This window comes from Octopus bimaculoides, chromosome 4 (genome assembly GCF_046866305.1).
Source record: "Octopus bimaculoides isolate indiv1 chromosome 4, ASM4686630v1, whole genome shotgun sequence".
Classification (NCBI taxonomy): domain Eukaryota; kingdom Metazoa; phylum Mollusca; class Cephalopoda; order Octopoda; family Octopodidae; genus Octopus; species Octopus bimaculoides.
In genome coordinates this window covers 9,389,534-9,413,603 of record NC_142931.1, presented here as the reverse complement: position 1 = coordinate 9,413,603, position 24,070 = coordinate 9,389,534, and the positions used below count along the sequence as shown (strand labels likewise).

At 42.4% G+C, this 24,070-nt stretch overlaps 21 non-coding genes across 21 annotated transcripts in view; 15 read left to right on the top strand and 6 right to left on the bottom strand.

The window, feature by feature from the left end:
- Nucleotides 1-2,108: 2,108 nt before the first annotated feature.
- Nucleotides 2,109-2,191, top strand: Trnal-uaa (transfer RNA leucine (anticodon UAA)). Its single transcript has one exon. It is a non-coding gene; the product is annotated as a tRNA-Leu (tRNA).
- A 2,932-nt stretch (nt 2,192-5,123) lies between these two features.
- Nucleotides 5,124-5,206, top strand: Trnal-uaa (transfer RNA leucine (anticodon UAA)). Its single transcript has one exon. It is a non-coding gene; the product is annotated as a tRNA-Leu (tRNA).
- A 285-nt stretch (nt 5,207-5,491) lies between these two features.
- Nucleotides 5,492-5,566, top strand: Trnal-uaa (transfer RNA leucine (anticodon UAA)). Its single transcript has one exon. It is a non-coding gene; the product is annotated as a tRNA-Leu (tRNA).
- A 1,087-nt stretch (nt 5,567-6,653) lies between these two features.
- Nucleotides 6,654-6,736, bottom strand: Trnal-caa (transfer RNA leucine (anticodon CAA)). The gene has a single exon. It is a non-coding gene; the product is annotated as a tRNA-Leu (tRNA).
- Nucleotides 6,737-7,195: 459 nt separating this feature from the next.
- Trnal-uaa (transfer RNA leucine (anticodon UAA)) lies at nt 7,196-7,278 on the top strand. The gene has a single exon. It is a non-coding gene; the product is annotated as a tRNA-Leu (tRNA).
- A 1,481-nt stretch (nt 7,279-8,759) lies between these two features.
- Nucleotides 8,760-8,842, top strand: Trnal-uaa (transfer RNA leucine (anticodon UAA)). The gene has a single exon. It is a non-coding gene; the product is annotated as a tRNA-Leu (tRNA).
- A 285-nt stretch (nt 8,843-9,127) lies between these two features.
- On the top strand, nt 9,128-9,202 carry Trnav-uac (transfer RNA valine (anticodon UAC)). Its single transcript has one exon. It is a non-coding gene; the product is annotated as a tRNA-Val (tRNA).
- Nucleotides 9,203-10,354: 1,152 nt separating this feature from the next.
- Trnal-caa (transfer RNA leucine (anticodon CAA)) lies at nt 10,355-10,437 on the bottom strand. The gene has a single exon. It is a non-coding gene; the product is annotated as a tRNA-Leu (tRNA).
- Nucleotides 10,438-13,964: 3,527 nt separating this feature from the next.
- Trnal-uaa (transfer RNA leucine (anticodon UAA)) lies at nt 13,965-14,047 on the top strand. The gene has a single exon. It is a non-coding gene; the product is annotated as a tRNA-Leu (tRNA).
- Nucleotides 14,048-16,031: 1,984 nt separating this feature from the next.
- Nucleotides 16,032-16,114, top strand: Trnal-uaa (transfer RNA leucine (anticodon UAA)). Its single transcript has one exon. It is a non-coding gene; the product is annotated as a tRNA-Leu (tRNA).
- Nucleotides 16,115-16,399: 285 nt separating this feature from the next.
- Trnal-uaa (transfer RNA leucine (anticodon UAA)) lies at nt 16,400-16,482 on the top strand. The gene has a single exon. It is a non-coding gene; the product is annotated as a tRNA-Leu (tRNA).
- Nucleotides 16,483-17,623: 1,141 nt separating this feature from the next.
- On the bottom strand, nt 17,624-17,706 carry Trnal-caa (transfer RNA leucine (anticodon CAA)). The gene has a single exon. It is a non-coding gene; the product is annotated as a tRNA-Leu (tRNA).
- A 462-nt stretch (nt 17,707-18,168) lies between these two features.
- On the top strand, nt 18,169-18,251 carry Trnal-caa (transfer RNA leucine (anticodon CAA)). Its single transcript has one exon. It is a non-coding gene; the product is annotated as a tRNA-Leu (tRNA).
- A 285-nt stretch (nt 18,252-18,536) lies between these two features.
- On the top strand, nt 18,537-18,619 carry Trnal-uaa (transfer RNA leucine (anticodon UAA)). Its single transcript has one exon. It is a non-coding gene; the product is annotated as a tRNA-Leu (tRNA).
- A 1,115-nt stretch (nt 18,620-19,734) lies between these two features.
- Trnal-caa (transfer RNA leucine (anticodon CAA)) lies at nt 19,735-19,817 on the bottom strand. The gene has a single exon. It is a non-coding gene; the product is annotated as a tRNA-Leu (tRNA).
- A 463-nt stretch (nt 19,818-20,280) lies between these two features.
- Trnal-uaa (transfer RNA leucine (anticodon UAA)) lies at nt 20,281-20,363 on the top strand. Its single transcript has one exon. It is a non-coding gene; the product is annotated as a tRNA-Leu (tRNA).
- Nucleotides 20,364-20,648: 285 nt separating this feature from the next.
- Nucleotides 20,649-20,731, top strand: Trnal-uaa (transfer RNA leucine (anticodon UAA)). Its single transcript has one exon. It is a non-coding gene; the product is annotated as a tRNA-Leu (tRNA).
- A 1,130-nt stretch (nt 20,732-21,861) lies between these two features.
- Trnal-uaa (transfer RNA leucine (anticodon UAA)) lies at nt 21,862-21,944 on the bottom strand. The gene has a single exon. It is a non-coding gene; the product is annotated as a tRNA-Leu (tRNA).
- Nucleotides 21,945-22,407: 463 nt separating this feature from the next.
- Nucleotides 22,408-22,490, top strand: Trnal-uaa (transfer RNA leucine (anticodon UAA)). The gene has a single exon. It is a non-coding gene; the product is annotated as a tRNA-Leu (tRNA).
- A 285-nt stretch (nt 22,491-22,775) lies between these two features.
- On the top strand, nt 22,776-22,858 carry Trnal-uaa (transfer RNA leucine (anticodon UAA)). Its single transcript has one exon. It is a non-coding gene; the product is annotated as a tRNA-Leu (tRNA).
- A 1,130-nt stretch (nt 22,859-23,988) lies between these two features.
- Nucleotides 23,989-24,070, bottom strand: part of Trnal-uaa (transfer RNA leucine (anticodon UAA)) — an 83-nt gene continuing 1 nt past the window's right edge. The window contains exon 1 of the tRNA in view: nt 23,989-24,070. This exon is cut by the window's right edge and continues 1 nt beyond it. This is a non-coding gene — a tRNA (tRNA-Leu).

Sequence of the window (24,070 nt, the reverse complement as noted above, 5' to 3'; positions counted from 1 at the left end):
TGGATCTTAAAATGTCTTTTGATGCTTCCGTTGGATTTGCAAAACTTCTGGCAGACACTGCATTCAAAGGTCTACACGGACATAGAGACAGAATAGTTGGTGGAGGCTCGTTTTCCATGGGTTTGCAGATGAGCTTTGAGTTCAGCCAAAGCCAGGCATGGCCTGTCACAGACTGTGCACGCAAAAAGGTCATTGTCATTCACCGTCGCGATGCATTCTTCCTTGGGTCTGTTTTGAGTCTTACGTGTGTTATCCTCTCCTCTTACATGCTTTCACTCAACTCCACACTTTTCCCATACATACATACTTACATACATACATACATACATACATACATACATACATACATATATACATACATGCATACATATATTCCAGAAGGTAAAGCACAAGCAGCACGATGGCCGAGTGGTTAAGGCGTTGGACTTAAGTTTCAATGGTCAAGTGTCCGCGTGGTTTCGAACCCCACTCGTCCTATTTCCTTTTTATTTTACTTTTAGATATAAACAAGACTATGTGCTTAGGTAGCTCGATTTTCAACCACGTGGTATCGTGTTCTGCTGCACTTCCCTGCTTCTCGTGCATGGATCTTGTACTGTAGTCATGGATCTACGAAAGTGATAGTTTAACTCTACATCATGTTTCATTTGTTTTCGTCCAGAATGGCCATTACAGGTCTTAATACTAGAATATATATATACTCATCCATACATAGATATGGTGGTAGTTGTCTACTCCTTATGCAACGTTTGACCACATCCTGTACCTACGCCTTAGCACCATCACGGCATCTGATGTGGGTTTTTTAACCAGACAATGTTCTGAAAGGACATCCACACAGACTGCACATCCGACGTGGACCACCAAGAGCTGCAGATAAAAATCTGATCTTTGTGGATCTTAAAATGTCTTTTGATGCTTCCGTTGGATTTGCAAAACTTCTGGCAGACACTGCATTCAAAGGTCTACACGGACATAGAGACAGAATAGTTGGTGGAGGCTCGTTTTCCATGGGTTTGCAGATGAGCTTTGAGCTCAGCCAAAGCCAGGCATGGCCTGTCACAGACTGTGCACGCAAAAAGGTCATTGTCATTCACCGTCGCGATGCATTCTTCCTTGGGTCTGTTTTTAGTCTTACGTGTGTTATGATCTCCTCTTACATGCTTTCACTCCACTCCACACTTTTCCCATACATACATACTTACATACATACATACATACATACATACATATATACATACATGCATACATATATACACATACACACAGACACACACACGCACGCACACACACACATAAACCCACACCCACACCCACACACACACATATATATATATATATGTATGCATATGCATAACAAATGAGGGGGTGTATTTCCACGTAGGAACAACTATAAAAGCTCTATCCCCTAATATTTGGACTGGTCGAGGACTATAATAGAAGATACTTGCATAAGATGCCGCGCAGTGGGAGTGAACACGAAACAACGTGGTTGCAAATCAAGCTTCTTCACCACATAGCAATTCCTGTGCCTGAAAGTAAAATATAAAAAAAGGCATTAGCAGAGTGGGGTTCGAAGCTAGGCTGACACTTGACCATTGTAACTTAAGTCCAACGCCTTAACCCCTCAGCCACCGTGCTGGTGACGGTCACTGTCCCAGAAATAATGTATCTGTTTATGAAATCCAGTCAAGAGCTAATTGTTTTAGATTCTTTCATGTCTAATGACGTGGTTAATAATTAGAGACTTCATAATCTGATTAACATGTCATTTACATATTTCTGTTTCTGGCCACAGAATCCCAGGCTCAGTCTCAATAATTTGTGCATTAGCCCCAAGCCGACCACTTATTCGTGACTGCATTTGATAGGCGGAAACTGAGAGAAGGTCGTTGTGTGTGTGTGTGTGTGTGTGTGTGTGTCAGCGATGGTGGGGGGACAAACACAGACATAAAGACACGCATATAAATATATATACAGGACGGGCTTCCTTCAGTTTCCGTCTACCAAGGCTTTTGGTCGGCTCAAGGCTATAGTAGCCTCTAGGCTGCATGTCTGGTTTGATCTCCATAAACAGATACATTATTTCCAGAAGGTAAACCACAAGCAGCACGATGGCCGAGTGGTTAAGGCGTTGGACTTAAGTTCCAATGGACAAGTGTCCGCGTGGGTTCGAACCCCACTCGTGCTATTTCGTTTTTATTTAATTTTTAGACATATAAACATGAGTATGTGATTAGAGAGCTCGATTTTCATCGTTGCCGATAGGAAGAGACACTAGCGCAAGGTGCCAGGCAGTGGGACTAAACCTGGAGCCATGAGGTTGGAAAGTGAGATACGTAAATGAGTTGTTAATTGGTTGAGAATTGACCACTTTATTAGACATGAAAGAATTTTAAAGCATTTCCCTCCAGGCTGCATGTCTGATTTCATCTCCATAAACAGATACATTATTTCCAGAGGCTTAAGCACAAGCAGCACGATGGACGAGTGGTTAAGGCGTTGGACTTAAGTACCAATGGACAAGTGGGTTCGAACCCCACTCGTGCTATTTCCTTTTTATTTTACTTTTAGATATAAACAAGACTATGTGCTTAGGGAGCTCGATTTTCAACCACGTGGTATCGTGTTCTGCTGCAGTTCGCTGCTTCTTATGCATGGATCTTGTACAGTAGTCCTGATCTACGAAAGTGATAGTGAGGGGGATCTGTTCTACTGAAACCCTTCAATGCTTTTATTAATCCTTAGTTTAACTCTACATCATGTTTCATTTGTTTTCGTCCAGAATGGCCATTACAGGTCTTAATACTAGAATATATATATACTCATCCATACATAGATATGGTGGTAGTTGTCTACTCCTTATGCAACGTTTGACCACATCCTGTACCTACGCCTTAGCACCATCACGGCATCTGATGTGGGTTTTTTAACCAGACAATGTTCTGAAAAGACATCCACACAGACTGCACATCCGACGTGGACCACCAAGAGCTGCAGATAAATTCTGATCTTTGTGGATCTTAAAATGTCTTTTGATGCTTCCGTTGGATTTGCAAAACTTCTGGCAGACACTGCATTCAAAGGTCTACACGGACATAGAGACAGAATAGTTGGTGGAGGCTCGTTTTCCATGGGTTTGCAGATGAGCTTTGAGTTCAGCCAAAGCCAGGCATGGCCTGTCACAGACTGTGCACGCAAAAAGGTCATTGTCATTCACCGTCGCGATGCATTCTTCCTTGGGTCTGTTTTGAGTCTTACGTGTGTTATCCTCTCCTCTTACATGCTTTCACTCAACTCCACACTTTTCCCATACATACATACTTACATACATACATACATACATACATACATACATACATATATACATACATGCATACATATATTCCAGAAGGTAAAGCACAAGCAGCACGATGGCCGAGTGGTTAAGGCGTTGGACTTAAGTTTCAATGGTCAAGTGTCCGCGTGGTTTCGAACCCCACTCGTCCTATTTCCTTTTTATTTTACTTTTAGATATAAACAAGACTATGTGCTTAGGTAGCTCGATTTTCAACCACGTGGTATCGTGTTCTGCTGCACTTCCCTGCTTCTCGTGCATGGATCTTGTACTGTAGTCATGGATCTACGAAAGTGATAGTTTAACTCTACATCATGTTTCATTTGTTTTCGTCCAGAATGGCCATTACAGGTCTTAATACTAGAATATATATATACTCATCCATACATAGATATGGTGGTAGTTGTCTACTCCTTATGCAACGTTTGACCACATCCTGTACCTACGCCTTAGCACCATCACGGCATCTGATGTGGGTTTTTTAACCAGACAATGTTCTGAAAGGACATCCACACAGACTGCACATCCGACGTGGACCACCAAGAGCTGCAGATAAAAATCTGATCTTTGTGGATCTTAAAATGTCTTTTGATGCTTCCGTTGGATTTGCAAAACTTCTGGCAGACACTGCATTCAAAGGTCTACACGGACATAGAGACAGAATAGTTGGTGGAGGCTCGTTTTCCATGGGTTTGCAGATGAGCTTTGAGCTCAGCCAAAGCCAGGCATGGCCTGTCACAGACTGTGCACGCAAAAAGGTCATTGTCATTCACCGTCGCGATGCATTCTTCCTTGGGTCTGTTTTTAGTCTTACGTGTGTTATCCTCTCCTCTTACATGCTTTCACTCCACTCCACACTTTTCCCATACATACATACTTACATACATACATACATACATACATACGTATATACATACATGCATACATATATACACATACGCACAGACACACACACGCACGCACACACACACATAAACCCACACCCACACCCACACACACACATATATATATATATATGTATGCATATGCATAACAAATGAGGGGGTGTATTTCCACGTAGGAACAACTACAAAAGCTCTATCCCCTAATATTTGGACTGGTCGAGGACTATAATAGAAGATACTTGCATAAGATGCCGCGCAGTGGGAGTGAACACGAAACAACGTGGTTGCAAATCAAGCTTCTTCACCACATAGCAATTCCTGTGCCTGAAAGTAAAATATAAAAAAAGGCATTAGCAGAGTGGGGTTCGAAGCTAGGCTGACACTTGACCATTGTAACTTAAGTCCAACGCCTTAACCCCTCAGCCACCGTGCTGGTGACGGTCACTGTCCCAGAAATAATGTATCTGTTTATGAAATCCAGTCAAGAGCTAATTGTTTTAGATTCTTTCATGTCTAATGACGTGGTTAATAATTAGAGACTTCATAATCTGATTAACATGTCATTTACACATTTCTGTTTCTGGCCACAGAATCCCAGGCTCAGTCTCAATAATTTGTGCATTAGCCCCAAGCCGACCACTTATTCGTGACTGCATTTGATAGGCGGAAACTGAGAGAAGGTCGTTGTGTGTGTGTGTGTGTGTGTGTGTGTGTGTCAGCGATGGTGGGGGGACAAACACAGACATAAAGACACGCATATAAATATATATACAGGACGGTCTTCCTTCAGTTTCCGTCTACCAAGGCTTTTGGTCGGCTCAAGGCTATAGTAGCCTCTAGGCTGCATGTCTGGTTTGATCTCCATAAACAGATACATTATTTCCAGAAGGTAAACCACAAGCAGCACGATGGCCGAGTGGTTAAGGCGTTGGACTTAAGTTCCTATGGAAAAGTGTCCGCGTGGGTTCGAACCCCACACGTGCTTTTTCGTTTTTATTTAATTTTTAGACATATAAACATGAGTATGTGATTAGAGAGCTCGATTTTCATCGTTGCCGATAGCAAGAGACACTAGCGCAAGGTGCCAGGCAGTGGGACTAAACCTGGAGCGATGAGGTTGGAAAGTGAGATACGTAAATGAGTTGTTAATTGGTTGAGAATTGACCACTTTATTAGACATGAAAGAATTTTAAAGCATTTCCCTCTAGGCTGCATGTCTGATTTCATCTCCATAAACAGATACATTATTTCCAGAGGCTTAAGCACAAGCAGCACGATGGCCGACTGGTTAAGGCGTTGGACTTAAGTTCCAATGGACAAGTGGGTTCGAACCCCACTCGTGCTATTTCCTTTTAATTTTACTTTTAGATATAAACAAGACTATGTGCTTAGGGAGCTCGATTTTCAACCAAGTGGTATCGTGTTCTGCTGCAGTTCGCTGCTTCTTGTGCATGGATCTTGTACTGTAGTCCTGATCTACGAAAGTGATAGTGAGGGGGATCTGTTCTACTGAAACCCTTCAATGCTTTTATTAATCCTTAGTTTAACTCTACATCATGTTTCATTTGTTTTCGTCCAGAATGGCCATTACAGGTCTTAATACGAGAATATATATATACTCATCCATACATAGATATGGTGGTAGTTGTCTACTCCTTATGCAACGTTTGACCACATCCTGTACCTACGCCTTAGCACCATCACGGCATCTGATGTGGGTTTTTTAACCAGACAATGTTCTGAAAGGACATCCACACAGACTGCACATCCGACGTGGACCACCAAGAGCTGCAGATAAATTCTGATCTTTGTGGATCTTAAAATGTCTTTTGATGCTTCCGTTGGATTTGCAAAATTTCTGGCAGACACTGCATTGAAATGTCTACACGGACATAGAGACAGAATAGTTGGTGGAGGCTCGTTTTCCATGGGTTTGCAGATGAGCTTTGAGCTCAGCCAAAGCCAGGCATGGCCTGTCACAGACTGTGCACGCAAAAAGGTCATTGTCGTTCACCGTCGCGATGCATTCTTCCTTGGGTCTGTTTTGAGTCTTACGTGTGTTATCCTCTCCTCTTACATGCTTTCACTCCACTCCACACTTTTCCCATACATACATACTTACATATATACATACATACATATATACATACATGCATACATGTATACACATACACACAGACACACACACGCCCCCCCCCCACATATATATATATATGTATGCATATGCATAACAAATGAGGTGGTGTATTTCCACGTAGGAACAACTACAAAAGCTCTATCCCTAATATTTGGACTGGTCGAGGACTGTAATAGAGGATACTTACATAAGATGCCGCGCAGTGGGAGTGAACACGAAACAACGTGGTTGAAAATCAAGCTTCTTCACCACATAGCAATCCCTGTGCCTGAAAGTAAAATATAAAAAATGACGTTAGCACGAGTGGGGTTCGAACCCACGCGGACACTTGTCCATTGGAACTTGAGTCCAACGCCTTAACCCCTCGGCCATCGTGCTGATGACGTTCACTGTCCCAGAAATAATGTATCTGTTTATGAAATCCAGTCAAGAGCTAATTGTTTTAGATTCTTTCATGTCTAATGACGTGGTTAATAATTAGAGACTTCATAATCTGATTAACATGTCATTTACATATTTCTGTTTCTGGCCACAGAATCCCAGGCTCAGTCTCAATAATTTGTGCATTAGCCCCAAGCCGACCACTTATTCGTGACTGGATTTGATAGGTGGAGACTGAGAGAAGGTTGTTGTGTGTGTTTGTGTGTGTGTCAGCGATGGTGGGGGGACAAACACAGACACAAAGACACGCATATAAATATATATACAGGACGGGCTTCCTTCAGTTTCCGTCTACCAAGGCTTTTTGTCGGCTCAAGGCTATAGTAGCCTCTAGGCTGCATGTCTGGTTTGATCTCCATAAACAGATACATTATTTCCAGAAGATAAACCACAAGCAGCACGATGGCCGAGTGGTTAAGGCGTTGGACTTAAGTTCCAATGGACAAGTGTCCGCGTGGGTTCGAACCCCACTCGTGCTATTTCGTTATTATTTTATTTCTAGACATACACATGACTATGTGATTAGCGAGCTCGATTTTCATCCTCGTGGTGTCGTGTTCAGTTGCACTCCGCTGCTTCTGACAAAAACAGACACAAAGACTCACACACACATACACACGCACACACACACACATATATATATATATATATATATACACGACAGGCTTCTTTAAGTTTCCGTCTACCAAGGCTTTGGTCGGCTTGAGGCTTTAGTAGAATACATTTGCCGAAGTTACCACGGAATAGGACTGAACCCAGATCCGAGTGGTTTGAGAGTGGCTGAGTACCCCTGGAGAGCTTATTATTGGCTTCAAATTTTGAAACAAAGCCAGACATTTCTGTGGAGGGATTTAGTCGATCACATCGACCCCGGTACTCAACTGGTATTCATTTTATGGACGCCGAAATGATAAAAGGCAGTGTCGACCTCGGCGAAATTTGAACTCAGAATGTCGAGTCGGACGAAATGCCATGGTATATATATAGGTATATATTTATGTATATCTGTTCTTGTACCTCCCCATCGTCGCTTGACAACCGATTATGGTGTGTTTGGCGAAAGAGAACGATGGAATAAGTGCTAGGCTTATAATTTCTTCGACTAATCCCTTTTAAGGCGGTGCTCCAGTATGACGGCAATCAAATGACTGAAACAAGTAAAACGCTAAAAGAATAAAACAACATATATGTACACACACATATATATATACACACACAAACACAGAACAAGCAGGTAAGACAGACGTGAGGACTAATAGGGAGACAGACAGAAAATAGAAAAGTCCCACCCCACTAATACTTGCACAAGAAATCGCGCTGTGGGACCGAACACGAAACAACGTGGTTACAAATCAAGCTTTCTCACCACATAGCCATCGTTGTGCCTAATACATAAAAGATTACTAACACGAGTGGGGTTCGGACCCACGCGGACACTTGTCCATTGGAAATTAAGTCGAACGCCGTAACTACTCGGCCATCGTTCTGCTGGAGTCTTCGAACCCAGAAATAATGTACCTGTTCATGATATCCAGTCAAACGCTAATTGTTTTAGAATCTTTCATGTTTAATGACGTGGTTAATAATTAGAGACTTCATAATCTGATTAACATGTCATTTACATATTTCTGTTTCTGGCCACAGAATCCCAGGCTCAGTCTCAATAATTTGTGCATTAGCCCCAGGCCGACCACTTATTCGTGACTGGATTTGATAGGCGGAAACTGAGAGAAGGTCGTTGTGTGTGTGTGTGTGTGTGTGTGTGTGTGTGTGTCAGCGATGGTGGGGGGACAAACACAGACACAAAGACACGCATATAAATATATATACAGGACGGGCTTCCTTCAGTTTCCGTCTACCAAGGCTTTTGGTCGGCTCAAGGCTATAGTAGCCTCTAGGCTGCATGTCTGGTTTGATCTCCATAAACAGATACATTATTTCCAGAAGATAAACCACAAGCAGCATGATGGCCGAGTGGTTAAGGCGTTGGACTTAAGTTCCAATGGACATGTTTCCGCGTGGGTTCGAACCCCACACGTGATATTTCGTACTTATTAAATTTTTAGACATATAAACATGAGTATGTGATTAGAGAGCTCGATTTTCATCCTTGCCGATAGCAAGAGACACTAGCGCAAGGTACCAGGCAGTGGGACTAAACCTGGAGCCATGAGGTTGGAAAGTGAGATACGTAAATGAGTTGTTAATTGGTTGAGAATTGACCACTTTATTAGACATGAAAGAATTTTAAAGCATTTCCCTCTAGGCTGCATGTCTGAGTTCATCTCCATAAACAGATACATTATTTCCAGAGGTTTAAGCACAAGCAGCACGATGGCCGAGTGGTTAAGGCGTTGGACTTACGTTCCAATGGACAAGTGGGTTCGAACTCCACTCGTGCTATTTCCTTTTTATTTTACTTTTAGATATAAACAAGACTATGTGCTTAGGGAGCTCGATTTTCAACCACGTGGTATCGTGTTCTGCTGCACTTCGCTGCTTCTTGTGCATGGATCTTGTACTGTAGTCATGGATCTACGAAAGTGATTGTGAGGGGGATCTGTTCTACTGAAACTCTTCAATGCTTTTATTAATCCTTAGTTTAACTCTACATCATGTTTCATTTGTTTTCGTCGAGAATGGCCATTACAGGTCTTAATACTAGAATATATATATCCTCATCCATACATAGATATGGTGGTAGTTGTCTACTCCTTATGCAACGTTTGACTACCTCCTGTACCTACGCCTTAGCACCATCACGGAATCTGATGTGGGTTTTTTAACCAGACAACGTTCTGAAAAGACATCCACGCAGACTGCACATCCGACGTGGACCACCAAGAGCTGCAGATAAATTCTGATCTTTGTGGATCTTAAGATGTCTTTTGATGCTTCCGTTGGATTTGCAAAACTTCTGGCAGACACTGCATTCAAAGGTCTACACGGACATAGAGACAGAATAGTTGGTGGAGGCTCGTTTTCCATGGGTTTGCAGATGAGCTTTGAGCTCAGCCAAAGCCAGGCATGGCCTGTCACAGACTGTGCACGCAAAAAGGTCATTGTCATTCACCGTCGCGATGCATTCTTCCTTGGGTCTGTTTTGAGTCTTGCGTGTGTTATCCTCTCCTCTTACATGCTTTCACTCCACTCCACACTTTTCCCATACATACATACTTACATACATACATACATACATACATACGTATATACATACATGCATACATATATACACATACACACAGACACACACACGCACGCACACACACACATACACCCACACCCACACCCACACACACACACGTATATATATATATATATATATATATATATATATGTATGCATATGCATAACAAATGAGGGGGTGTATTTCCACGTAGGAACAACTACAAACGCTCTATCCCCTAATATTTGGACTGGTCGAGGACTATAATAGAAGATACTTGCAAAAGATGCCGCGCAGTGGGAGTGAACACGAAACAACGTGGTTGCAAATCAAGCTTCTTCACCACATAGCAATCCCAGTGCCTGAAAGTAAAATATAAAAAAAGACATTAGCACGAGTGGGGTTCGAACCCATGCGGGCACTTGTCCATTGGAACTTGAGTCCAACGCCTTAACCCCTCGGCCATCGTGCTGCTGACGTTCACTGTCCCAGAAATAATGTATCTGTTTATGAAATCCAGTCAAGAGCTAATTGTTTTAGATTCTTTCATGTCTAATGACGTGGTTAATAATTAGAGACTTCATAATCTGATTAACATGTCATTTACATATTTCTGTTTCTGGCCACAGAATCCCAGGCTCAGTCTCAATAATTTGTGCCTTTGATAGGTGGAAACTGAGAGAAGGTCGTTGTGTGTGTGTGTGTGTGTGTCAGCGATGGTGGGGAGACAAACACAGACACAAAGACACGCATATAAATATATATACAGGACGGGCTTCCTTCGAATCCCACTCGTGCTATTTCGTTTTTATTTTATTTCTAGACATACACATGAGTATGTGATTAGCGAGCTCGATTTTCATCCGCGTGGTGTCGGGTTCAGTTACACTCTGCTGCTTCTGACAAAAACAGACACAAAGACTCACACACACATACACACGCACACACACATATATATATATATATATATATATATATACACGACAGGCTTCTTTAAGTTTCCGTCTACCAAGTCTTTGGTCGGCTTGAGGCTTTAGTAGAAGACATTTGCCGAAGTTACCACGGAATAGGACTGAACCCAGATCTGAGTGGTTTGAGAGTGGCTGAGTACCCCTGGAGAGCTTATTATTGGCTTCAAATTTTGAAACAAAGCCAGACATTGCGGTGGAGGGATTTAGTCGATCACATCGACCCCGGTACTCAACTGGTATTCATTTTATGGACGCCGAAATGATAAAAGGCAGTGTCGACCTCGGCGAAATTTGAACTCAGAATGTCGAGTCGGACGAAATTCCATGGTATATATATAGGTATATATTTATGTATATCTGTTCTTGTTCCTCCCCATCGTCGCTTGACAACCGATTATGGTGTGTTTGGCGAAAGAGAACGATGGAATAAGTGCTAGGCTTATAATTTCTTCGACTAATCCCTTTTAAGGCGGTGCTCCAGTATGACAGCAGTCAAATGACTGAGACAAGTAAAACGCTAAAAGAATAAAACAACATATATGTACACACACATATATATCTATATATACACACACAAACACAGAACAAGCAGGTAAGACAGACGGGAGGACTAATAGGGAGACAGACAGAAAATAGAAAAGCCCCACCCCATTAATATTTGCAAAAGATATCGCGCAGTGGGACCGAACACGAAACAACGTGGCTGCAAATCAAGCTTCTTCACCACATAGCCATCGCTGTGCCTAATACATGAAAGATTACTATCACGATTTGGGTTCGAACCCACGCGGACACTTGTCCATTGGAAATTAAGTCGAACGCCGTAACTACTCGGCCATCGTTCTGCTGGAGTCTTCGAACCCAGAAATAATGTACCTGCTCATGATATCCAGTCAAGCGCTAATTGTTTTAGAATGTTTCATGTCTAATGACGTGGTTAATAATTAGAGACTTCATAATCTGATTAACATGTCATTTACATATTTCTGTTTCTGGCCACAGAATCCCAGGCTCAGTCTCAATAATTTGTGTATTAGCCCCAAGCCGACCACTTATTCGTGACTGGATTTGATAGGCGGAAACTGAGAGAAGGTCGTTGTGTGTGTGTGTGTGTGTGTGTGTGTGTGTGTCAGCGATGGTGGGGGGACAAACACAGACACAAAGACACGCATATAAATATATATACAGGACGGGCTTCCTTCAGTTTCTGTCTACCAAGGCTTTTGGTCGGCTCAAGGCTATAGTAGCCTCTAGGCTGCATGTCTGGTTTGATCTCCAAAAACAGATACATTATTTCCAGAAGGTAAAGCACAAGCAGCACGATGGCCGAGTGGTTAAGGCGTTGGACTTAAGTTTCAATGGACAAGTGTCTGCGTGGTTTCGAACCCCACTCGTCCTATTTCCTTTTTATTTTACTTTTAGATATAAACAAGACTATGTGCTTAGGTAGCACGATTTTCAACCACGTGGTATCGTGTTCTGCTGCACTTCCCTGCTTCTCGTGCATGGATCTTGTACTGTAGTCATGGATCTACGAAAGTGATAGTTTAACTCTACATCATGTTTCATTTGTTTTCGTCCAGAATGGCCATTACAGGTCTTAATACTAGAATATATATATACTCATCCATACATAGATATGGTGGTAGTTGTCTACTCCTTATGCAACGTTTGACCACATCCTGTACCTACGCCTTAGCACCATAACGGCATCTGATGTGGGTTTTTTAACCAGACAATGTTCTGAAAGGACATCCACACAGACTGCACATCCGACGTGGACCACCAAGAGCTGCAGATAAAAATCTGATCTTTGTGGATCTTAAAATGTCTTTTGATGCTTCCGTTGGATTTGCAAAACTTCTGGCAGACACTGCATTCAAAGGTCTACACGGACATAGAGACAGAATAGTTGGTGGAGGCTCGTTTTCCATGGGTTTGCAGATGAGCTTTGAGCTCAGCTAAAGCCAGGCATGGCCTGTCACAGACTGTGCACGCAAAAAGGTCATTGTCATTCACCGTCGCGATGCATTCTTCCTTGGGTCTGTTTTTAGTCTTACGTGTGTTATCCTCTCCTCTTACATGCTTTCACTCCACTCCACACTTTTCCCATACATACATACTTACATACATACATACATACATACATATATACATACATGCATACATATATACACATACACACAGACACACACACGCACGCACACACACACATAAACCCACACCCACACCCACACACACACATATATATATATATATGTATGCATATGCATAACAAATGAGGGGGTGTATTTCCACGTAGGAACAACTACAAAAGCTCTATCCCCTAATATTTGGACTGGTCGAGGACTATAATAGAAGATACTTGCATAAGATGCCGCGCAGTGGGAGTGAACACGAAACAACGTGGTTGCAAATCAAGCTTCTTCACCACATAGCAATTCCTGTGCCTGAAAGTAAAATATTAAAAAAGGCATTAGCAGAGTGGGGTTCGAAGCTAGGCTGACACTTGACCATTGTAACTTAAGTCCAACGCCTTAACCCCTCAGCCACCGTGCTGGTGACGGTCACTGTCCCAGAAATAATGTATCTGTTTATGAAATCCAGTCAAGAGCTAATTGTTTTAGATTCTTTCATGTCTAATGACGTGGTTAATAATTAGAGACTTCATAATCTGATTAACATGTCATTTACACATTTCTGTTTCTGGCCACAGAATCCCAGGCTCAGTCTCAATAATTTGTGCATTAGCCCCAAGCCGACCACTTATTCGTGACTGCATTTGATAGGCGGAAACTGAGAGAAGGTCGTTGTGTGTGTGTGTGTGTGTGTGTGTGTGTGTCAGCGATGGTGGGGGGACAAACACAGACATAAAGACACGCATATAAATATATATACAGGACGGGCTTCCTTCAGTTTCCGTCTACCAAGGCTTTTGGTCGGCTCAAGGCTATAGTAGCCTCTAGGCTGCATGTCTGGTTTGATCTCCATAAACAGATACATTATTTCCAGAAGGTAAACCACAAGCAGCACGATGGCCGAGTGGTTAAGGCGTTGGACTTAAGTTCCAATGGACAAGTGTCCGCGTGGGTTCGAACCCCACTCGTGCTATTTCGTTTTTATTTAATTTTTAGACATATAAACATGAGTATGTGATTAGAGAGCTAGATTTTCATCGTTGCCGATAGCAAGAGACACTAGCGCAAGGTGCCAGGCAGTGGGACTAAACCTGGAGCCATGAGGTTGGAAAGTGAGATACGTAAATGAGTTGTTAATTGGTTGAGAATTGACCACTTTATTAGACATGAAAGAATTTTAAAGCATTTCCCTCCAGGCTGCATGTCTGATTTCATCTCCATAAACAGATACATTACTTCCAGAGGCTTAAGCACAAGCAGCACGATGGACGAGTGGTTAAGGCGTTGGACTTAAGTACCAATGGACAAGTGGGTTCGAACCCCACTCGTGCTATTTCCTTTTTATTTTACTTTTAGATATAAACAAGACTATGTGCTTAGGGAGCTCGATTTTCAACCACGTGGTATCGTGTTCTGCTGCAGTTCGCTGCTTCTTGTGCATGGATCTTGTACTGTAGTCCTGATCTACGAAAGTGATAGTGAGGGGGATCTGTTCTACTGAAACCCTTCAATGCTTTTATTAATCCTTAGTTTAACTCTACATCATGTTTCATTTGTTTTCGTCCAGAATGGCCATTACAGGTCTTAATACTAGAATATATATATTCTCATCCATACATAGATATGGTGGTAGTTGTCTACTCCTTATGCAACGTTTGACCACATCCTGTACCTACGCCTTAGCACCATCACGGCATCTGATGTGGGTTTTTTAACCAGACAATGTTCTGAAAAGACATCCACACAGACTGCACATCCGACGTGGACCACCAAGAGCTGCAGATAAATTCTGATCTTTGTGGATCTTAAAATATCTTTTGATGCTTCCGTTGGATTTGCAAAACTTCTGGCAAACACTGCATTCAAAGGTCTACGCAGACATAGAGACAGAATAGTTGGTGGAGGCTCATTTTCCATGGGTTTGCAGATGAGCTTTGAGCTCAGCCAAAGCCAGGCATGGCCTGTCACAGACTGTGCACGCAAAAAGGTCATTGTCATTCACCGTCGCGATGCATTCTTCCTTGGGTCCGTTTTGAGTCTTACGTGTGTTATCCTCTCCTCTTACATGCTTTCACTCCACTCCACACTTTTCCCATACATACATACTTACATACATACATACATACATGCATACATATATACACATACACACAGACACACACACGCCCCCCCCCACATATATATATATATATATGTATGCATATGCATAACAAATGACGGGGTGTATTTCCACGTAGGAAGAAATACAAAAGCTCTATCCCTTAATATTTGGACTGGTCGAGGACTATAATAGAAGATACTTGCATAAGATGCCGCGCAGTGGGAGTGAACACGAAACAACGTGGTTGCAAATCAAGCTTCTTCACCACATAGCAATCCCTGTGCCTGAAAGTAAAATATAAAAAAAGACATTAGCACGAGTGGGGTTCAAACACAGGCGGACACTTGTCCATTAGAACTTAAGTCCAACGCCTTAACCCCTCGGCCATCGTGCCGCTGACGTTCACTGAAATAAAGTGTCTGTTTATGAAATCCAGACAAGAGCTAATTGTTTTAGATCTTTCATGTCTAATGACGTGGTTAATAATTAAAGACTTCATAATCTGATTAACATTTCATTTACATATTTCTGTTTCTGGCCACAGAATCCCAGGCTCAGTCTCAATAATTTGTGCATTAGCCCCAAGCCGACCACTTATTCGTGACTGGATTTGATAGGTGGAAACTGAGAGAAGGTCGTTGTGTGTGTGTGTGTGTGTGTGTGTGTGTGTCAGCGATGGTGGGGGGACAAACACAGACACAAAGACACGCATATAAATATATATACAGGACGGGCTTCCTTCAGTTTCCGTCTACCAAGGCTTTTGGTCGGCTCAAGGCTATAGTAGCCTCTAGGCTGCATGTCTGGTTTGATCTCCATAAACAGATACATTATTTCCAGAAGATAAACCATAAGCAGCACGATGGCCGAGTGGTTAAGGCGTTGGACTTAAGTTCCAATGGACAAGTGTCTGCGTGGGTTCGAACCCCACTCGTGCTATTTCGTTTTTATTTAATTTTTAGACATATAAACATGAGTATGTGATTAGAGAGCTCGAATTTCATCCTTGCCGATAGCAAGAGACACTAGCGCAAGGTGCCAGGCAGTGGGACTAAACGTGGAGCCATGAGGTTGGAAAGTGAGATACGTAAATGAGTTGTTAATTGGTTGAGAATTGACCACTTTATTAGACATGAAAGAATTTTAAAGCATTTCCCGCTAGACTGCATGTCTGATTTCATCTCCATAAACAGATACATTATTTCCAGAGGCTTAAGCACAAGCAGCACGATGGCCGAGTGGTTAAGGCGTTGGACTTAAGTTCCAATGGACAAGTGTCCGCGTGGGTTCGAACCCCACTCGTGCTATTTCCTTTTTATTTTACTTTTAGATATAAACAAAACTATGTGCTTAGGGAGCTCGATTTTCAACCACGTGGTATCGTGTTCTGCTGCACTTTGCTGCTTCTTGTGCATAGATCTTGTACTGTAGTCCTGATCTACGAAAGTGATAGTGAGGGGGATCTGTTCTACTGAGACCCTTCAATGCTTTTATTAATCCTCAGTTTAACTCTACATCATGTTTCATTTGTTTTCGTCCAGAATGGCCATTACAGGTCTTAATACTAGAATATATATATACTCATCCATACATAGATATGGTGGTAGTTGTCTACTCCTTAGGCAACGTTTGACCACATCCCGTACCTACGCCTTAGCACCATCACGGCATCTGATGTGGGTTTTTTAACCAGACAATGTTCTGAAAAGACATCCACACAGACTGCACATCCGACGTGGACCACCAAGAGCTGCAGATAAATTCTGATCTTTGTGGATCTTAAAATGTCTTTTGATGCTTCCGTTGGATTTGCCAAATGTCTGGCAGACACTGCATTCAAAGGTCTACACAGACATAGAGACAGAATAGTTGGTGGAGGCTCATTTTCCATGGGTTTGCAGATGAGCTTTGAGCTCAGCCAAAGCCAGGCATGGCCTGTCACAGACTGTGCACGCAAAAAGGTCATTGTCATTCACCGTCGCGATGCATTCTTCCTTGGGTCTGTTTTGAGTCTTGCGTGTGTTATCCTCTCCTCTTACATGCTTTCACTCCACTCCACACTTTTCCCATACATACATACTTACATACATACATACATACATACATACATACATATATACATACATGCATACATATATGCACATACACACAGACACACACACGCACGCACACACACACACACACACACACACACACACACCAACACACACACACATTTATATATATATATGTATGCATATGCATAACAAAAGAGGCGATATATTTCCACGTAGGAAGAACTACAAAAGCTCTATCCCCTAATATTTGGACTGGTCGAGGACTATAATAGAAGATACTTGCATAAGATGCCGCGCAGTGGGAGTGAACACGAAACAACGTGGTTGAAAATCAAGCTTCTTCACCACATAGCCATCCCTGTGCCTTAAAGTAAAATATAAAAAAAGACATTAGCACGAGTGGGGTTCGAACCCACGCGGACACTTGTCCATTGGAACTTGAGTCCAACGCCTTAACCCCTCGGCCATCGTGCTGCTGACGTTCACTGTCCCAGAAATAACGTATCTGTTTATGAAATCCAGTCAAGAGCTAATTGTTTTAGATTCTTTCATGTCTAATGACGTGGTTAATAATTAGAGACTTCATAATCTGATTAACATGTCATTTACATATTTCTGTTTCTGGCCACAAAATCCCAGGCTCAGTCTCAATAATTTGTGCATTAGCCCCAAGCCGACCACTTATTCGTGACTGGATTTGATAGGTGGAAACTGAGAGAAGGTCGTTGTGTATGTGTGTGTGTGTGTCAGCGATGGTGGGGAGAGAAACACAGACACAAAGACACGCATATAAATATATATACAGGACGGGCTTCCTTCAGTTTCCGTCTACCAAGGCTTTTGGTCGGCTCAAGGCTATAGTAGCCTCTAGGCTGCATGTCTGGTTTGATCTCCATAAACAGATACATTATTTCCAGAAGGTAAACCACAAGCAGCAGTACGATGGCCGAGTGGTTAAGGCGTTGGACTCAAGTTCCGATGGACAAGTGTCCGCGTGGGTTCGAACCCCACTTGTGCTATTTCGTTTTTATTTAATTTTTAGACATATAAACATGAGTATGTGATTAGAGAGCTCGAATTTCATCCTTGCCGATAGCAAGAGACACTAGTGCAAGGTGCCAGGCAGTGGGACTAAACCTGGAGCCATGAGGTTGGAAAGTGAGATACGTAAATGTGTTGTTATTTGGTTGAGAATTGACCACTTTATTAGACATGAAAGAATTTTAAAGCATTTCCCTCTTGGCTGCATGTCTGATTTCATCTCCATATACAGATACATTATTTCCAGAGGCTTAAGCACAAGCAGCACGATGACCGAGTGTTTAAGGCGTTGGACTTAAGTTCCAATGGACAAGTGTCCGCGTGGGTTCGAACCCCACTCGTACTATTTCCTTTTTATTTTACTTTTAGATATAAACAAGACTATGTGCTTAGGGAGCTCGATTTTCAACCACGTGGTATCGTGTTCTGCTGCACTTCGCTGCTTCTTGTGCATGGATCTTGTACTGTAGTCCTGATCTACGAAAGTGATAGTGAGGGGGATCTGTTCTACTGAGACCCTTCAATGCTTTTATTAATCCTTAGTTTAACTCTACATCATGTTTCATTTGTTTTCGTCCAGAATGGCCATTACAGGTCTTAATACTAGAATATATATATACTCATCCATACATAGATATGGTGGTAGTTGTCTACACCTTATGCAACGTTTGACCACATCCTGTACCTTCGCCTTAGCATCATCACGGCATCTGATGTGGGTTTTTTAACCAGACAATGTTCTGAAAAGACATCCACACAGACTGCACATCCGACGTGGACCACCAAGAGCTGCAGATAAATTCTGATCTTTGTGGATCTTAAAATGTCTTTTGATGCTTCCGTTGGATTTGCAAAACTTCTGGCAGACAATGCATTCAAAGGTCTACACAGACATAGAGACAGAATAGTTGGTGGAGGCTGGTTTTCCATGGGTTTGCAGATGAGCTTTGAGCTCAGCCAAAGCCAGGCATGGCCTGTCACAGACTGTGCACGCAAAAAGGTCATTGTCATTCACCGTCGCGATGCATTCTTCCTTGGGTCTGTTTTGAGTCTTACGTGTGTTATCCTCTCCTCTTACATGCTTTCACTCCACTCCACACTTTTCCCATACATACTTACTTACATACATACATACATACATACATATATACATACATGCATACATATATACACATACACACAGACACACACACGCACGCACACACACACACACACCCACACACACACATATATATATATATATGTATGCATATGCATAACAAAAGAGGGGGTGTATTTCCACGTAGGAACAACTACAAAAGCTCTATCCCCTAATATTTGCACTGGTCGAGGACTATAATAGAAGATACTTGCATAAGATGCCGCGCAGTGGGAGTGAACACGAAACAACGTGGTTGAAAATCAAGCTTCTTCACCACATAGCCATCCCTGTGCCTGAAAGTAAAATATAAAAAAAGACATTAGCACGAGTGGGGTTCGAACCCACGCGGTCACTTGTCCATTGGAACTTGAGTCCAACGCCTTAACCCCTCGGCCATCGTGCTGCTGACGTTCACTGTCCCAGAAATAATGTATCTGTTTATGATATCCAGTCAAGAGCTAATTGTTTTAGATTCTTTCATGTCTAATGACGTGGTTAATAATTAGAGACTTCATAATCTGATTAACATGTCATTTACATATTTCTGTTTCTGGCCACAGAATCCCAGGCTCAGTCTCAATAATTTGTGCATTAGCCCCAAGCCGACCACTTATTCGTGACTGGATTTGATAGGTGGAAACTGAGAGAAGGTCGTTGTGTGTGTGTGTGTGTGTGTGTGTCAGCGATGGTGGGGGGACAAACACAGACACAAAGACACGCATATAAATATATATACAGGACGGGATTCCTTCAGTTTCCGTCTACCAAGGCTTTTGGTCGGCTCAAGGCTATAGTAGCCTCTAGGCTGCATGTCTGGTTTGATCTCCATAAACAGATACATTATTTCCAGAAGATAAACCATAAGCAGCACGATGGCCGAGTGGTTAAGGCGTTGGACTTAAGTTCCAATGGACAAGTGTCCGCGTGGGTTCGAACCCCACTCGTGCTATTTCGTTTTTATTTAATTTTTAGACATATAAACATGAGTATGTGATTAGAGAGCTCGATTTTCATCCTTGCCGATAGCAAGAGACACTAGCGCAAGGTGCCAGGCAGTGGGACTAAACGTGGAGCCATGAGGTTGGAAAGTGAGATACGTAAATGAGTTGTTAATTGGTTGAGAATTGACCACTTTATTAGACATGAAAGAATTTTAAAGCATTTCCCGCTAGGCTGAATGTCTGATTTCATCTCCATAAACAGATACGTTATTTCCAGAGGCTTAAGCACAAGCAGCACGATGGCCGAGTGGTTAAGGCGTTGGACTTAAGTTCCAATGGACAAGTGTCCGCGTGGGTTCGAACACCACTCATGCTATTTCCTTTTTATTTTACTTTTAGATATAAACAAAACTATGTGCTTAGGGAGCTCGATTTTCAACCACGTGGTATCGTGTTCTGCTGCACTTTGCTGCTTCTTGTGCATAGATCTTGTACTGTAGTCCTGATCTACGAAAGTGATAGTGAGGGGGATCTGTTCTACTGAGACCCTTCAATGCTTTTATTAATCCTCAGTTTAACTCTACATCATGTTTCATTTGTTTTCGTCCAGAATGGCCATTACAGGTCTTAATACTAGAATATATATATACTCATCCATACATAGATATGGTGGTAGTTGTCTACTCCTTATGCAACGTTTGACCACATCCCGTACCTACGCCTTAGCACCATCACGGCATCTGATATGGGTTTTTTAACCAGACAATGTTCTGAAAAGACATCCACACAGACTGCACATCCGACGTGGACCACCAAGAGCTGCAGATAAATTCTGATCGTTGTGGATCTTAAAATGTCTTTTGATGCTTCCGTTGGATTTGCAAAACTTCTGGCAGACACTGCATTCAAAGGTCTACACAGACATAGAGACAGAATAGTTGGTGGAGGCTCATTTTCCATGGGTTTGCAGATGAGCTTTGAGCTAAGCCAAAGCCAGGCATGGCCTGTCACAGACTGTGCACGCAAAAAGGTCATTGTCATTCACCGTCGCGATGCATTCTTCCTTGGGTCTGTTTTGAGTCTTGCGTGTGTTATCCTCTCCTCTTACATGCTTTCACTCCACTCCACACTTTTCCCATACATACATACTTACATACATACATACATACATACATACATATATACATACATGCATACATATATGCACATACACACAGACACACACACGCACGCACACACACACACACACACACACCAACACACACACACACATTTATATATATATATGTATGCATATGCATAACAAAAGAGGCGATATATTTCCACGTAGGAAGAACTACAAAAGCTCTATCCCCTAATATTTGGAACGGTCGAGGACTATAATAGAAGATACTTGCATAAGATGCCGCGCAGTGGGAGTGAATACGAAACAACGTGGTTGCAAATCAAGCTTCTTCACCACATAGCAATCCCTGTGCCTGAAAGTAAAATATAAAATAAACACATTAGCACGAGTAGGGTTCGATCCCACGCGGACACTTGTCCATTGGAACTTAAGTCCTACGCCTTAACCCCTCGGCCATCGTGCTGCTGCCGTTAACCGTCCCAGAAATAACGTATCTGCTTATGAAATCCAGTCAAGAGCTAATTGTTTTAGATTCTTTCATGTCTAATGACGTGGTTAATAATTAGAGACTTCATAATCTGATTAATATGTCATTTACATATTTCTGTTTCTGGCCACAGAATCCCAGGCTCAGTCTCAATAATTTGTGCATTAGCCCCAAGCCGACCACTTATTCGTGACTGCATTTGATAGGTGGAAACTGAGAGAAGGTCGTTGTGTGTGTGTGTGTGTGTGTGTGTCAGCGATGGTGGGGGGACAAACACAGACACAAAGACACGCATATAAATATATATACAGGACGGGCTTCCTTCAGTTTCCGTCTACCAAGGCTTTTGGTCGGCTCAAGGCTATAGTAGCCTCTAGGCTGCATGTCTGGTTTGATCTCCATAAACAGATACATTATTTCCAGAAGATAAACCACAAGCAGCACGATGGCCGAGTGGTTAAGGCGTTGGACTTAAGTTCCAATGGACAAGTGTCCGCGTGGGTTCGAACCCCATTCGTGCTATTTCGTTTTTATTTTATTTCTAGACATATAAACATGAGTATGTGATTAGAGAGCTCGATTTTCATCCTTGCCGATAGCAAGAGACACTAGCGCAAGGTGCCAGGCAGTGGGACTAAACGTGGAGCCATGAGGTTGGAAAGTGAGATACGTAAATGAGTTGTTAATTGGTTGAGAATTGACCACTTTATTAGAAATGAAAGAATTTTAAAGCATTTCCCGCTAGGCTGCATGTCTGATTTCATCTCCATAAACAGATACATTATTTCCAGAGGCTTAAGCACAAGCAGCACGATGGCCGAGTGGTTAAGGCGTTGGACTTAAGTTCCAGTGGACAAGTGTCCGCGTGGGTTCGAACCCCACTCGTGCTATTTCCTTTTTATTTTACTTTTAGATATAAACAAAACTATGTGCTTAGGGAGCTCGATTTTCAACCACGTTGTATCGTGTTCTGCTGCACTTTGCTGCTTCTTGTGCATAGATCTTGTACTGTAGTCCTGATCTACGAAAGTGATAGTGAGGGGGATCTGTTCTACTGAGACCCTTCAATGCTTTTATTAATCCTCAGTTTAACTCTACATCATGTTTCATTTGATTTCGTCCAGAATGGCCATTACAGGTCTTAATACTAGAATATATATATACTCATCCATACATAGATATGGTGGTAGTTGTCTACTCCTTATGCAACGTTTGACCACATCCCGTACCTACGCCTTAGCACCATCACGGCATCTGATATGGGTTTTTTAACCAGACAATGTTCTGAAAAGACATCCACACAGACTGCACATCCGACGTGGACCACCAAGAGCTGCAGATAAATTCTGATCGTTGTGGATCTTAAAATGTCTTTTGATGCTTCCGTTGGATTTGCAAAACTTCTGGCAGACACTGCATTCAAAGGTCTACACAGACATAGAGACAGAATAGTTGGTGGAGGCTCATTTTCCATGGGTTTGCAGATGAGCTTTGAGCTAAGCCAAAGCCAGGCATGGCCTGTCACAGACTGTGCACGCAAAAAGGTCATTGTCATTCACCGTCGCGATGCATTCTTCCTTGGGTCTGTTTTGAGTCTTGCGTGTGTTATCCTCTCCTCTTACATGCTTTCACTCCACTCCACACTTTTCCCATACATACATACTTACATACATACATACATACATACATACATATATACATACATGCATACATATATGCACATACACACAGACACACACACGCACGCACACACACACACACACACACACCAACACACACACACACATTTATATATATATATGTATGCATATGCATAACAAAAGAGGCGATATATTTCCACGTAGGAAGAACTACAAAAGCTCTATCCCCTAATATTTGGAACGGTCGAGGACTATAATAGAAGATACTTGCATAAGATGCCGCGCAGTGGGAGTGAATACGAAACAACGTGGTTGCAAATCAAGCTTCTTCACCACATAGCAATCCCTGTGCCTGAAAGTAAAATATAAAATAAACACATTAGCACGAGTAGGGTTCGATCCCACGCGGACACTTGTCCATTGGAACTTAAGTCCTACGCCTTAACCCCTCGGCCATCGTGC